Here is a 13438-nt window from a genome sequence, read left to right as displayed (position 1 = left end):
ACTCCATAATATTTAGAAATTGGTACTAATATAAGAAACTAAGTTGTTAAATATACATATATTTGGTCTCTATAGTTTTTGGCAATTTATATTTTTTATGGTTCTAGGTAGACTATATTAAAACATTCTAAAACACATTCCAGAAACACTAGTCACCTGTTTTAGTGAAATATTAAAAAAGGCCAAAGTAGGCAGTTAATACATGGAAATAGTTGATAAATTGTCTTAAAGTAAAAAGCACTGATTTATTAAAAATGTTATATTACAAAATTAACTTAAATGACCATATAGAAGGGTTTGGGTTATGTTTTATGGAAAGAAACTGCAGTCACTTTGAATAGTCATAATGAAATCTTTAATTTGTGTTGTATCTGCATATTTGTTTTAATTATCAAGTCTTCAGAAAATTTGTTGAAAAGAATCATAGATATTCTAGAATATAGACTTGATATGAAGAAAATTGTAACACTCTTAGAAAAAATGGTCATCAAAATCATAACCAATAATCAAGGTTTTCCTCCTAGAACTAAAAGAATCAAGCACTTATGGTATTTAAGATGTGTGATGACCTCCATAGTTGTTAACAATGCTTTCTTTTATCATTAGTTAAATCATTAAGGGCCAACATCCAGGTGCCTGAAGAGGGCCAGGCTCAAAGAGCAGTCTCATTTGTCAATCTTTTGTTGGCCTGGCCTTAATTCTGATAATTAAGGCATCAGTTATCTCAGGCTCACATGTAGGTGGTCATGTAAACTGACCAGCCTCAAGCTGTTATTCTAATGCTAAAATAGCAATTGACTAAAGCAGGACTTAGCATAGCTCCTGAAAAAAATCAGAAGAAATATACAATTTAATATCTTGACAGCTTGATGAATAGGAATTTTTTGTAATGTAGAATGTACAGCTCAGAAATGATTTTATTTAACTTCCCTAAATTATTTTGAGGAAACAGAAATTTGTCTGGGCTATTTAGAGCATGCTCAATTATGCATTAAGTAACATGCCTTATAAACTCGCCTATAAACCTTTTTTTTCCGGCAAAATTTTGTGCTGAAACCCACAAATCACATATACTAGGGCCATCATGTAGTCTCCGGTCATCTTCTGCCATCTGCTGGAGAGGTGGTGCTTCAGCCAAGTCTAAAATCGAGGCTGAGCTGAAGAGGTAGGCAGATGAACTAAACTGTATGCCACTGAACTAGTTAACCCACAATATTCTGCGCTTTGTATGAGACTGACAGCAGTGATGATGATATTTGCAAACTCAGTGATGATGACAATATCTTTACTGATACCCTCACATCAGATAGAGCTGAAGTTCTGTTTGATACACAGATGAGGAGAAGGAAAAACCAGTTTTGAAGGATTTTATCCTTTGTGATTTGGTTTGATTACTTGTTAAACTATGGTCTCTTGTACTTCATTAAAGTTTTAAAGTTATTATTGCTAGTTTACAGTTTTTCTTTAGCAATAAATATTGAAAAACACTTAACCTTCTGTTGGTTTTCCTCGAGTATGTACAGTATCTAGAAATATTTGAGCAAAAGTTCTACAGTTATATATAAGTAAAGCTTTTAACTATTTTCTAAGACATAATTCATGAAAAGTAATAACATTAATCAGTGTACATTGGAAATTTTCTAAAATTAGAGATAAGCAACTTACGAAGAAATTCAGTAAGTAATCAGATAATATTAGCATTTATTCATAAATGCACAATTCTTATATACTTGGTAATATAACCCAGCCTTAGTTACTATATGTTTTAACAATGTGAACAGCAGTAAGATCATTCATTTACAGCATAATTTTTTAAAAAATATACATACTATGTTTTTCTAAATCAGTTTTTATCAGAGTACATACATAAAAGTTATAACATGTCTTCAATTATCTCACTAAAATAGCAAAAATATTATATTTAGTATTTCATCTTTAATATGAAAATTCATCTTTGATATGAAATTAACAACATACTGCATAAGTAATTCAAATAATATAGGTTTTCTTTAACTATGGATCAATTTACATATCAATACATTTAGAAGCAATGCCAATTATGTCTTCTGATAAATTTCTCTAAATATACGTTGAAAGCTTCTTATTTATCAAAATTTCTACAGTAGAATGTTTTCCATAATGGACAATATAACACCCAAGAAGTATGTTCAATTGTTGGTTTTAAATTTGACTCTGATTGAAATTGTTCTAGATGGAAATGTGCTGATATGGATGGCCTATGTATGGTAGACACTGGTTAAATATTAGAATCATTCTAGAAAAGTTGATTTAAAAATTCACAGTGTGACACTATTCACCCCATCAACAACCCCTTTATTCGTTAACTCAAATCTGAGTTCTTCTGTGAATGTTCAAGCGGTACCTGGTTTTTTTCAAAGGAACAATATAAATGTTTTAATTGAGCTTGTGATAGCTCTTTGGATAAATCATTGACCAACACCTTTCATACTCTGGAGATTCTGCAAATAACTAGAAAAACTGCTAAATATTTTTTCAAAAATTAATATACAAATCTATGATGATGGGTTATGCAACCTAGAGTTAATGACAAAACCTCAGACGGGTGCTTTTGAGGTGGTGATATGCTGATAGCAGACCCAGTAATAATCGGTGGGAATGGTGCTGGACAGATAGCAGGGAGATAGGTTGTTTGCCTTGTATGAAGAAGGATGGTGGTTCCAATCCCAGTATCTCATATGGTCTCCAGAGCCTGCCAGGAACGATTTCTGAGCATAGAGCCAGGAGTAACCCCTGAGCGCTGCTGGTGTGACCCAAAAACCAAAAAATAAATAAATAATCAGTGGGAACATGGTTGCTCTGAAATTCGGAATTCCATTTATATATACATTGAAGCCTCCCCCATCTTCCATAGTAAAGATACTGTGGAAAAATTCAGCACATTTCTCTTATGTGCCTGCATGATGTTCAGAGGTCACTGATCAAATGACCTTCGGAGAAAGGGTTAAAAATACCATATCTTATAATCTACAATATCATATTTTTATTTTATCTTTGTTTATAAAAATCGTTACAAACATGATTGTAGTTGAATTTCAGTCATAACCAGAACACCCCCATTAACCAGTGAAACATTCCCATCACTAATGCCATCCCTCACTCTTTCTGAACTCTTGCCTGTATTTGAAAGAGACATTCTATTTCTCTCACTCATTAAGATGGTCATGATAGGTGTTAGTTTAGTAATTTCCCTAGTGGAACCACTACTCTATGTGGTGAGCTTCATATTGTGAGCTGGTCCTTCTGTCCCTCATCTCTATTACCTCTGAGAATTATTACCATAATGTCTTAAATTTTTCTTAAAACCCATAGGTGAGTGAGAATATTCTCCCTCTCTCTCCCTCTTACTTATTTCATTCAGCATAATAAATTACATGTCCATCCATGTATAGGAAAATTTTATGACCTCATCTCTCCTGATGGCTGCATAATATTCCATTGTGTATATGTACCACAGTTTCGTTGCCCGTTCATCTGTTAAAGGGCATCTTGGTTGTTTCCAGCATTTGGCTATTGTAAATAGTGCATCAATTTATATACAACCTTATATATAAATTTTATCAACAATTTTTGAATTGTATTTTAGTGTTACTAAGGTATATTAGTAGGTGTGGTATAGCTGGATCATATGGGAACTCAAGTTCCAGAGTTTGAGAAATCTCCATTTTGTTTTCCATAAAAGCTAGACTAGAGGGCATTCCCACCAGCAGTGAATTAGAGTTCCTTTTTCTCCACATCCCTGCCAGCTCTTATTTTTCTTGTTCTTTGTGATGTGTGCCAGTCTCTGTGGCATGAGCTGGTACTCAGTGTTGTTTCAATTTGCATCTCCCTGATGATTAGTGATGTGGAGCATTTTTTCATTTGTCTTTTCGCCATTTTGTATTTTTTCCTTTGAGGAAGTGTCTTTTTATTTCTTTAGACTCAATGTCATGGAGTGTTTTAAATATGTGTTGTTCCATATACATTTCAGGACTGATATCAAGGTCTTTAATCCACTTGGATTTGACCTTTCTGCATTGTGTTAGATAGGGGTCTGGTTTTGCATTTGTGCAAGTTGCTAACCAGTTGTGCAAACACCACACCATTTTAAATTTTTACCCTTATCAAAAATTAATTGATTGTAAGTCTGGGGAACATTTTCTGAATTCTCGTCTATTCCACTTGTCTAAGTATCTGTCTTTATTCTAATATCTTGCTGTTTTAAGAACTATTGCTTTTTTTTCTTTTTTTTTTTTTGGTTTTTGGGTCTCACCCGGCAGTGCTCAGGAGTTACTCCTGGCTCCATGCTCAGAAGTCACTCCTGGCAAGCACAGGGGACCATATGGGACGCCGGGATTCGAACCGATGACCTTTTGCATGAGACGCAAACGCATTACCTCCATGCTATCTCTCCGGCCCCTAACTATTGCTTTTTAATACAATTTATAATTGGGGAAAATAATGACTTCCACAGTCCTTTTATCAAGAATTACTTAATCTATTTGTCTATGTTTATTGTTTGAAATGAATTTCATGAATGTTTCCACTTCTTTAAATATATTTAGAGGGATTGTATTAAATCTATACAATGTTTTGGGAATTTTGCCATTTTAATGATGTTCACCTTAAAGTGCATGGGCAGGGTATATGTCTCCCATTTCCTTCTGTCCTCTCATTTCTTGAAGCAGGCTTTTGTAGTTTTCTTTGTACATGTACTTCACCTCTTTAGTTAAGTTGACTCCAATATATTTGAGTTTGTGTGATATTAAAATGAATGAAATTGGTAGAGATTATTTTTGTTTTTGGTTTTTTTGTTTTGTTTTGCTTTTTGCTTTTTTGTGCCACACCTAGTGACGTTCAGGTGTTACTTCTGGATATGTGCTCAGAAGTATGTCCTGGTTTGGGTGACAATATGGGATGCTAGGATCAAACTGAGTTCGTCCTGGGACAACAGCATGCAAAGCAAAAGTGATACCGCTGTGCTATTGCTCTGGCTACTAGGGATTTTTTTAAATGTCCATTTCTTCACTATCATTATTGGTGTATAAGGCCATTAATATTTGCGTGTTAATTGTGTACCCTGCCACTTTGCTATATAAATCTATTGTTTCTAGATGCTTTTTGATAGAGCCTTTAGGGATTTCTAAATAAAATATCATGTTATCTGCAAACAGTGAAAGCTTACTTAACTTCTTCCTTTTCTATCTGGATGCCCTTGGTATATTTTTCTTGCCTATTCACTATGGCAAGTATTTTCTGTACTATGTTCAACAGGAGTGTTGAGAGAGTGCAGCCTTGTTTTGTATCAGATTTTGGACGAAAGCCTTTGAGTGTATCTCCATTGAGAATAATATTTGCCATTGGATTGAGGTAGATGGTCTTGATCATATTGAGAAAAGTTCCTTTCATTCCTATCTTGATGAGAGTTTTTATGAAGAATGGGTTTTGGACCTTATCAAATGCTTTCTCTGGATCCATTGATATGATCATATGCTTTTGTTTTAATTTTTTTGATATTGTGTTTTATGTTTATTGATTTATCAATGTTAAATCATCCTTAAAGTCCTAGGATGAAACATATTTGGTTGTGGTGAATGAACTTCTCTAGAAGGCTTTGGATCCTATTGGCCAGAATTTTGTTGAGGATCCTTGCACTTGTGTTCAACAGAGATATTGGTCTATAATTTTCTTTTTTGGAAGTATCTCTGGTTTTTGTATCAAGGTGGTGTTGGCTTCATAGAAACTATTTGAAGTGTTCCTGCTTCTTCAATTTTATGAAAGAGCCTGAAAAGAAATGGTAGTAGTTCCTCTTGAAAGGTCTGATAGAAGTCATTAGTGAACCCATCTGGGCCTGGGCTTTAGTTTTGGAGAAGACTTTTGATTACCATTTTAAGTTTGTCACTAGTGATAGGGCTGTTTAGATATGCTACATCATTCTGGTTCCACTGTGGAATTTGATAAGAGTCATGGAATTTATCCATTTCTGCCAGTTTCTCATGTTTCAAGACAGAGTTTCTCAAAGTTGTCTCTGATTACCCTGTGAATCTTTGCAATATCTGTAGTGATCCCCCCCTTTCATTTCCAATCCAGTTTATCAAGTTTTTTTTTCCCTTCCTTTGTGAGTTTTACCAGTGGTTTATCAACCTTGTTTATTTTTTCAAAGAAAATACTTTTACTTTCGTTGATCTTTTGGATTGTTTTTTGGATTTCCACTTCATTAATTTCTGCTCTAAGTTTTGTTATTTTCTTCTGTCTACCTATTTTTGCTTCATTTTGATAATTATTTTCTAATTTTATAAGCTTAATCATGTAGGCCACTTCATCCTTCCTGATGTGTGCTTGCAAAGCTAAAAATATTCCTTTCAGTATCACTTTGACTGTGTCCCATAAATTCTGATAATTTGTGTCTTCATTGTCATTTGTTTCCAAGAATGTTTTGATTTTCTCTTTGACTTTTATCTCTGATCCAGTGGATGGTCCAGAGTAAGCTGTTTAATTTCTAGTTGTTAGAATTTTCAGTTTTTAAAGTCTTTCTTTGTAGTTCACATCTATTTCAGTGCCTTGTTAGCAGCAAAGATAGTCTGCTCCATTTCTATCCTCTTGATTATGGGCTATATTGTAAGGGCTAGCATGTGGTCTATCCTGGAGAATGACCCATGTGTATTGGAAAAGAATGTTATCCGGTTTCTTGAGATAGAGTTATATATAACTCTATATAAATATATATAGACAAAGGTATAGTATGTGTATATATATATATATGTATATACACACTAGTCCACTACCTTCTCCATTTCTCTTATCAAAGATAGTATAATTTAGCTTGATTTCAATCTGGCTGACCCATCAAGAAGCAAGGGGGCAGTGTTGAAGTCTCCTATAATGATTGTGTTGCTTTGATATCTTCTTTCAGATTTGTCCACAATTTTATTAAATATTTTTCTTGTCCCTCATTGGGTGTGCATAGGTTTTAAAGTGATTTCTTTATGTTTTACATATCCCTTGATTAATACTAAATGTTATCTTTGTGTCTTAGAACTTTTCTAATTCTAAATTTAGTATCATTTGATATTAACATGGCCACTCTAGCTTTTTTTCAGGAAATTATTTGGTTGGATGATTTTTATCCAACCTTTGATTTTAAGTCTATATTTGTTCTGACTATTCCGTGTGTTTCTTTGTAGGCAACAGACGATTGGATTTAGCTTTTTGATATATTTAGCCACTCTGTGTCTCTTAACAGGTGTATTTAGTCCATTGAAATTAAGAGAGATAATTGTCATGGGATTTAGTGCCATCTTTGTGCAGAAGTTTGGTGTGTCTGTTGATCAGTCTAGTCTTAAATTATATCTTACAGTTTTCATTTATGGCTAGTTTTGAGTCTGTAAAGTTTCTGAGCTGATGTTTACCCGTGAAGGAATAGAAACTTTCTTCAAACCAGAAAGTGAGTCTGGCTGGGTATAGTATTTTAGGTGAAACATTCAATTCATTGTGTTTTGTCACTGTATTCCACCACTGCTTCTGCTTGAGGGTTTTTTGTGACAGGTCAACTGTAAATCTTAAGGATGCCTTTGATTGTAATTTTCCTTTCTTGATTGTATTGCTTTCAGTATTCTATCCCTGTCTGTGGGATTCAACATTGTGACTAGAATGTGTCTAGGAGTGCTTTTCTTCTGATCTCTTTTAGCTCGTACTCTTTGGTTATGCAGGACTTGGTTGCATGCAGTCTTTATCTCTAAGAGTTTCTTTACAATGATGTCCTTGACTGATGAATCTTTCTCGGGATTATCTTCCTGGGTTTATGGGACTCCAATGGTCTTACGTTGTTTCTGTTGACTTCATTGAAGACTTCTATTTTCATCTGTTCACATTCTTTGTGTAATTTTACCATTGTAAAGTTCTAAAACTGGAGTTTATAATCACATAAGTACAGCCACGCTATTTTTTCAGAATTTTAGTCACAATGATTCTTAAGTTATTTCTCTTGAAATCATCCTATATACCTTGGGTCACAATTCATGTATTTTGAGACGTTTTTTCTATCTTCTGTTATTTCTGTGGCTTTTTTTTTTTTTGAAGTTCACTTTGATCTCATAATTTGGTCTTCAGCAGCTTTTCTTCTCTTGAGACTTCTCAGAAAATACTTTATTTCTACTGTCAAGGGTTTCGGTTCTTTAAATTCTATTTTCTGTTATTATATTTTTTATGTTTTCTTGGCAATCCAGTCCATTGTTTCTTTGAGCTTATTAAGTATACTTAGAATTTTCACTGAATTTCTACTGGAATTCTCTAAAGTCATTTTCAGAGAGGTTATATATAAGGTTGGTACTGATTTGATCTTTGGGATTACAGTCTTCAACCACAATTTGATGTGGGGTTCTATGCTTTTATAGAATGGCTCCTTTCCTAATCTGAAATTAACATTTTCCTACATCACTGTCAGTTTTTCTCACTGGAGGGAGGTCTCTGAGGAGCTTTAAGGGGATGGGAGATTGTCTAGCTGTTCTTTGTAAACACATGCTCTGGAATTCCTGCCTACTAGTCATTTCATCTTACCTATGGGGTATAGGTTGAATCAATTTTACATATTATTCAGTTCCCCTTCTAACATTTTGCTTATATTTTTCTGGGCTCCTGCTCAGAAGCCAAGCCTATTAGTGTAGCCTCTGACCTCTGGGCCATAGATCAATAGATTAGAACTTTCCTCCAAAATTCACATGCACAACTATCAGTACTAAAGTTGCATTTATACTACTTTTGTCCTCCCTTATCAAACTGTTTTATAGAATTGACCCTTAATTTCTATCATCTAAGACCCATCTTCTTTACATCGTATAAGAAATAATACTTAACCTATTTTTCTATAAATTCATGAGAATTGATTTTTATTTATAATGTATTTTCCATATAGTTTTACACCCTGAATATTAATCAAATGTAGACTTCTTTGGAAAGCTCCATATACTATGCTTTATTATCAGTTTTCTTCCCTATAAAAAGCCTACTCAGAATGTCAAATAAGATTTTATATTATTCTAACATAATTTATTCCTGACTACTTTATTTATTTACACCTCTAAGAAATAATTTTAGCAATTAGGTCATTCTCAGATTCTGGTGTCAGGCTGTTTGGGTTTTGTTGGAAAGATTTTGTATACCATAGATAATAAAGATAAGTCAAAGAAAAATTTGTCCAGAGCATGGGAAAGAGCAAGTGAAGAGTAAGGTGTTTCTTAGAATACACACATAGTGATGTTATTTCCAGTTAACATTTTTGCTCTCCATGAGTACAAAATCCCCATGATTTTTCCAAAGATAGCTGTTGCTTTCTTCTTAGAAATTATATCAGGAGTAGCTGTGTCCTTCCTTTCCCCCACTGTTACTAACATTCACTCTAAAATAATAAATATAAAAATTCTTGTCTTTCACAAACCAAAAGTACTATGTTCCCTCTACACTACTCCCATGGGAGCAGTCATAATTAAGCAAACATAGCAATTAATTTTTAACTTTATATTGACCTAAATTGCATTTTACTTTGGTGCTATGCAAGTCCACAGCAACTGCAAAGAACTTTGTGAAGTAGCTGCTATCATGATTTTTGAAAGATGGGTTCTGGCAGTTCTGCTGCTGAAGTTTTGCTGTACTAACTATGGTATCTGTGGGAAGGTCCTGGTATAGCCAACTGACATGAGCCATTGGCTTAACATGAAGACAATTATTGAAAATCTTGAAGAGAGAGGCCATGAGATGACTGTATTGGTTCCTTCAAATGCTTTGTTAATTGACTACAAGAATTCTTCCACAATCAACTTCCAGGTGATCCCTATGAAAAATAACAAACAAAATACTACAGAAGTAATGGAAGTACTTGAAGACCTAGTTACTAATGTCATTCCAAAATTACCATTCTGGAGGTCTGCAATAAAGCTACGAGAATTCTATATTTATATTACTGAAAGTATAAAATTTATGTGTGAGTCTGTGGTGTACAATAAAGAAGTCATGAAGAAACTTCAAGAAACCAAATATGATGTACTGGTTACAGACCCTGTGTTGCCCTGTGGAGAGCAGATAGCTGAGTTGCTAGAAATACCATTTGTGTACACTCTAAGATTCTCAATGGGTCATACTCTGGAGAAATATTGTGAAAAACTTCCAATTCCCCTTTCCTATGTGCCTATTCCCATTACAGGCCTAACAGACAAAATGACCTTTCTGGAAAGGGTAACAAATTTTGTGTTTTCTGTTTTGTCTGACTTGTGTATTAACCAATATGATGAGAAAACCTGGGACAAGTTATATAGTGACGTATTAGGTAAGAAACTCTTCTTTTTTTTAAGAATATATTGTAAGTATCATAAAATTTTTAAGAAAAGATTAGAAAAAGTGAATATATTATATGTAAGAAATATTTAATAAATAGGAATTCTTTGTACTGTAGAAAGTACAGCTCAGAAATGATTTTATTTAAGTTCCCTAAACTATTTTGAAGAGACAGAAATTTCTGGGCTATTTGGTGCATGCTCAATTATGCATTAATTAGCATGCCATATATACTCGCATATAAACCTTTTTTTTCCGGCAAAATTTTGTGCTAAAATCGGCTTATACTCGAGTTATGCATGTAGTCTTGGTCACCTTCTGCTGTCTGCTGGAGGGGTGATGCTTCAGCCCAGTCCACAAATCAAGGCTGAGCTGAAGGCAACTGCACTGATCTGTATGCCACTGAACTATTTAACCAACAATATTCTGCGCTTTGTATGAGACTGACAGCAGAGATGATGATATCTGCAAACTCAGTGATACTGACAATATCTTTACTGATACCCTCACATCAAATACAGCTGACGTTCTGTTTGATATACTGATAATTAGGAGAAGAAACCAGTTTTGAAGGATTTTAACCTTTGTGTTTTAGCTTGATTACCTCTTAAACTACAATCTTTTGAACTTAATTAAAGTTTTAAAGTTACTATTGCAAGTTTACAGTTTTTTTTGTTAGCAATAAATATTGAAAAACATTTAACCTACTATCGGCTTTCCTCGAGTATATACAGTATCTAAAAACATTTGAGCAAAAGTTCTGTACTTATATGTAAGCAAGGCTTTTAATTATTTTCGAAAACATAATTCATGAAAAATAGTATTAGTGTACATTGGTAAATTTTCTAAAATTAGAGCTAAGACAACTTACAGACAAATTAAATAATTAATTAGATAATGTTAGCATTTATTCATAAATATACAACTTTTATAGACTTGGTAATATAATCCAGCCTTAATGTTTTGACAAAGTGACCAGCAGTAAGATCATTCATTTACAGCATAATTTTTAAAATATACATTCTGTATTTTTCTAAATCAGTTTTTGTCAAAAAGTACATAGATAAAAGAGTTATAACTTGTCTTCAATTATCTCATTAAAATAGCAATAAATTAGTATTTTATCTTTAATATGAAATTTCATCTTTAATATAAAATTTTCAGGTTATTGCATAAGTAATTCAAATAATATCATTTTCTTTTAAATATGAATCAATTTACATATCAATGCTTTTAGAAACAATACCAATATGTTTTCTGATAAATTTCTCTAAATGTACTTTGAAAGCTTCTTATTTTTCAAAATTTCTACAGTAGAATGGTTACCATAATGGACAACGTAACACTTAAGAAGTATGTTCGCTGTTGGTTTTAAATTTGACTCTGATTAAAATTGTTCTAGGTGGAAATGTGCTGATGTGGCCTATGGATGGTAGCCATTGGTTAAATATTAGAATCATTCTAGGAAAGTTGTTTTTAAAAATCACAGTATGACACTACTTGCCTCATCAATACTTTATTCATTAACTCAAATCCGAGTTCTTTCATGAGTGTTCAAGTGGTACCTGTTTCTTTCAAAAGCAACAATATAGATGTTTTAATTGATCGTATGATAACTTTTTGGATAGATCATCAGCCAACACCTTTCACACTCTGGAGATTCTGCAAAGAACTAGAAAAGCTGCTAGATATTTGTTTCAAATTTAATATACAAATCTGTGATGACGTGTTAAGCAACCTTGAGTTAATGACAAAACTTCAGAAGGGTGCTTTGATGTGGTGATGTGTTGATTGCAGACCCAGTAATAATCTGTGGGGACATGGTTGCTCTGAAATTAGGAATTCCATTAATATATACATTGAAGTCTCCCCATCTTCCACAGTAAAGACACTGTGGGGAAAAAATCTAGCACCTTTCTCCTATATGCCTGCATGATGGTCAAAGGTCACTAATCAAATGACCTTCAGAAAAATGGTTAAAAATACCATATCTTATAATTTACAAAATATTTTTATTTTATTTTTGTTTGTAAAATCTTTATTTAAGGATTATAATTACAAACATGATTGTAGTTGAATTTCAATCATAACCAGAGCACCCCATTCACCAGTGCAACATTCCCATCACCAATGCCACCCCTCATCCTTTCTGAACTCTTGCCTGTATTTGAGACAGACATTCTATTTCTCTCACTCATTAACATTGTCATGATATGCACTTAGAGAAATAACTACACCTAGAAATATCTTTACAATGTGAATGAATGAGGGAAGTAGAAAGCCTCTGTAAGTACAGGTGTGGGTGGTGTAGGGAGGAAGGAGATCTGGGAAATTGGTGGTGGGAATCTTGCATTGGTGAAGGGGGTGTTCTTTTCTTGACTGTAATTATGCAACTACAGTCATATTTGTAATCACAGTGTTTAAATAAAGATAGTAAAAAAGATGGTCATGATAGTTGTTAGTGTAGTTATTTCCCTAATTAAACCACTACTCTTTGTGGTGAGCTTCATATTGTGAGCTGGTCCTTCTATCCCACATCTTTATTACCTCTGGAAATTATTACCAAAATGTCTTTAATTTTTCATAAACCCCATAAATGAGTAAGAATATTCTGTGTCTCTCTCCCTCTGACTTATTTCATAAAGCATAATAAATTACATGTCCATCCATGTATAGAAAAATTTGGACATCATCTCTCTTGATGGCTGCATAATATTCCATTGTGTAAATGTACCACAGTTTCTTTACCCTTTCATTTTTTAAAGGGCATGTTGGTTGTTTCCAGAGTCTGACTATTTTAAATAATGATTCAATTTATGTACAATTATTATTTATAAATTTTATCAAGAATTTTTGAATTGTATTTTTGTGATCCTAGAGTATATTACTAGGTGTGATATAGCTGGAACTTATGGGAGCTCAAGTTCCAGATTTTAAGAAATCTCCATTTTGTTTTTCATACAAGCTAGATTAGACGGCATCCCCACCGGCAGTGAATTAGAGTTCATTTTTCTCTAGTTCCCTGCCAGCACTCATTTTTCTTGTTCTTTGTGATGTGTGCCAGTCTCTGTGGCATAAAATGGTAACTCAATGT

The 13438-nt window shown here is 33.4% G+C and overlaps 1 protein-coding gene across 2 annotated transcripts in view; it reads left to right on the top strand.

Moving 5' to 3' along the window:
• LOC126032361 (UDP-glucuronosyltransferase 2A1) overlaps window positions 1–13438 on the top strand; it is a 66990-nt gene that overhangs the window by 609 nt on the left and 52943 nt on the right. The window contains exon 1 of one of the 2 annotated variants that reach the window (XM_049790022.1): window positions 10302–10336. The exons of the other annotated variant lie outside the window; for it this stretch is intronic. The gene's annotated coding sequence lies outside the window, so the exon portion shown is untranslated. Of the gene's footprint in view, window positions 1–10301; window positions 10337–13438 lie in introns of those variants that run through there. 2 annotated transcript variants of the gene reach the window in all.

Source organism: Suncus etruscus, chromosome 16 (genome assembly GCF_024139225.1).
Source record: "Suncus etruscus isolate mSunEtr1 chromosome 16, mSunEtr1.pri.cur, whole genome shotgun sequence".
In the NCBI taxonomy this organism is placed as follows: Eukaryota; Metazoa; Chordata; class Mammalia; order Eulipotyphla; family Soricidae; genus Suncus; species Suncus etruscus.
The sequence above is the reverse complement of the archived record's forward strand: the minus strand, read 5'-3'. Positions and strand labels throughout refer to the sequence as shown.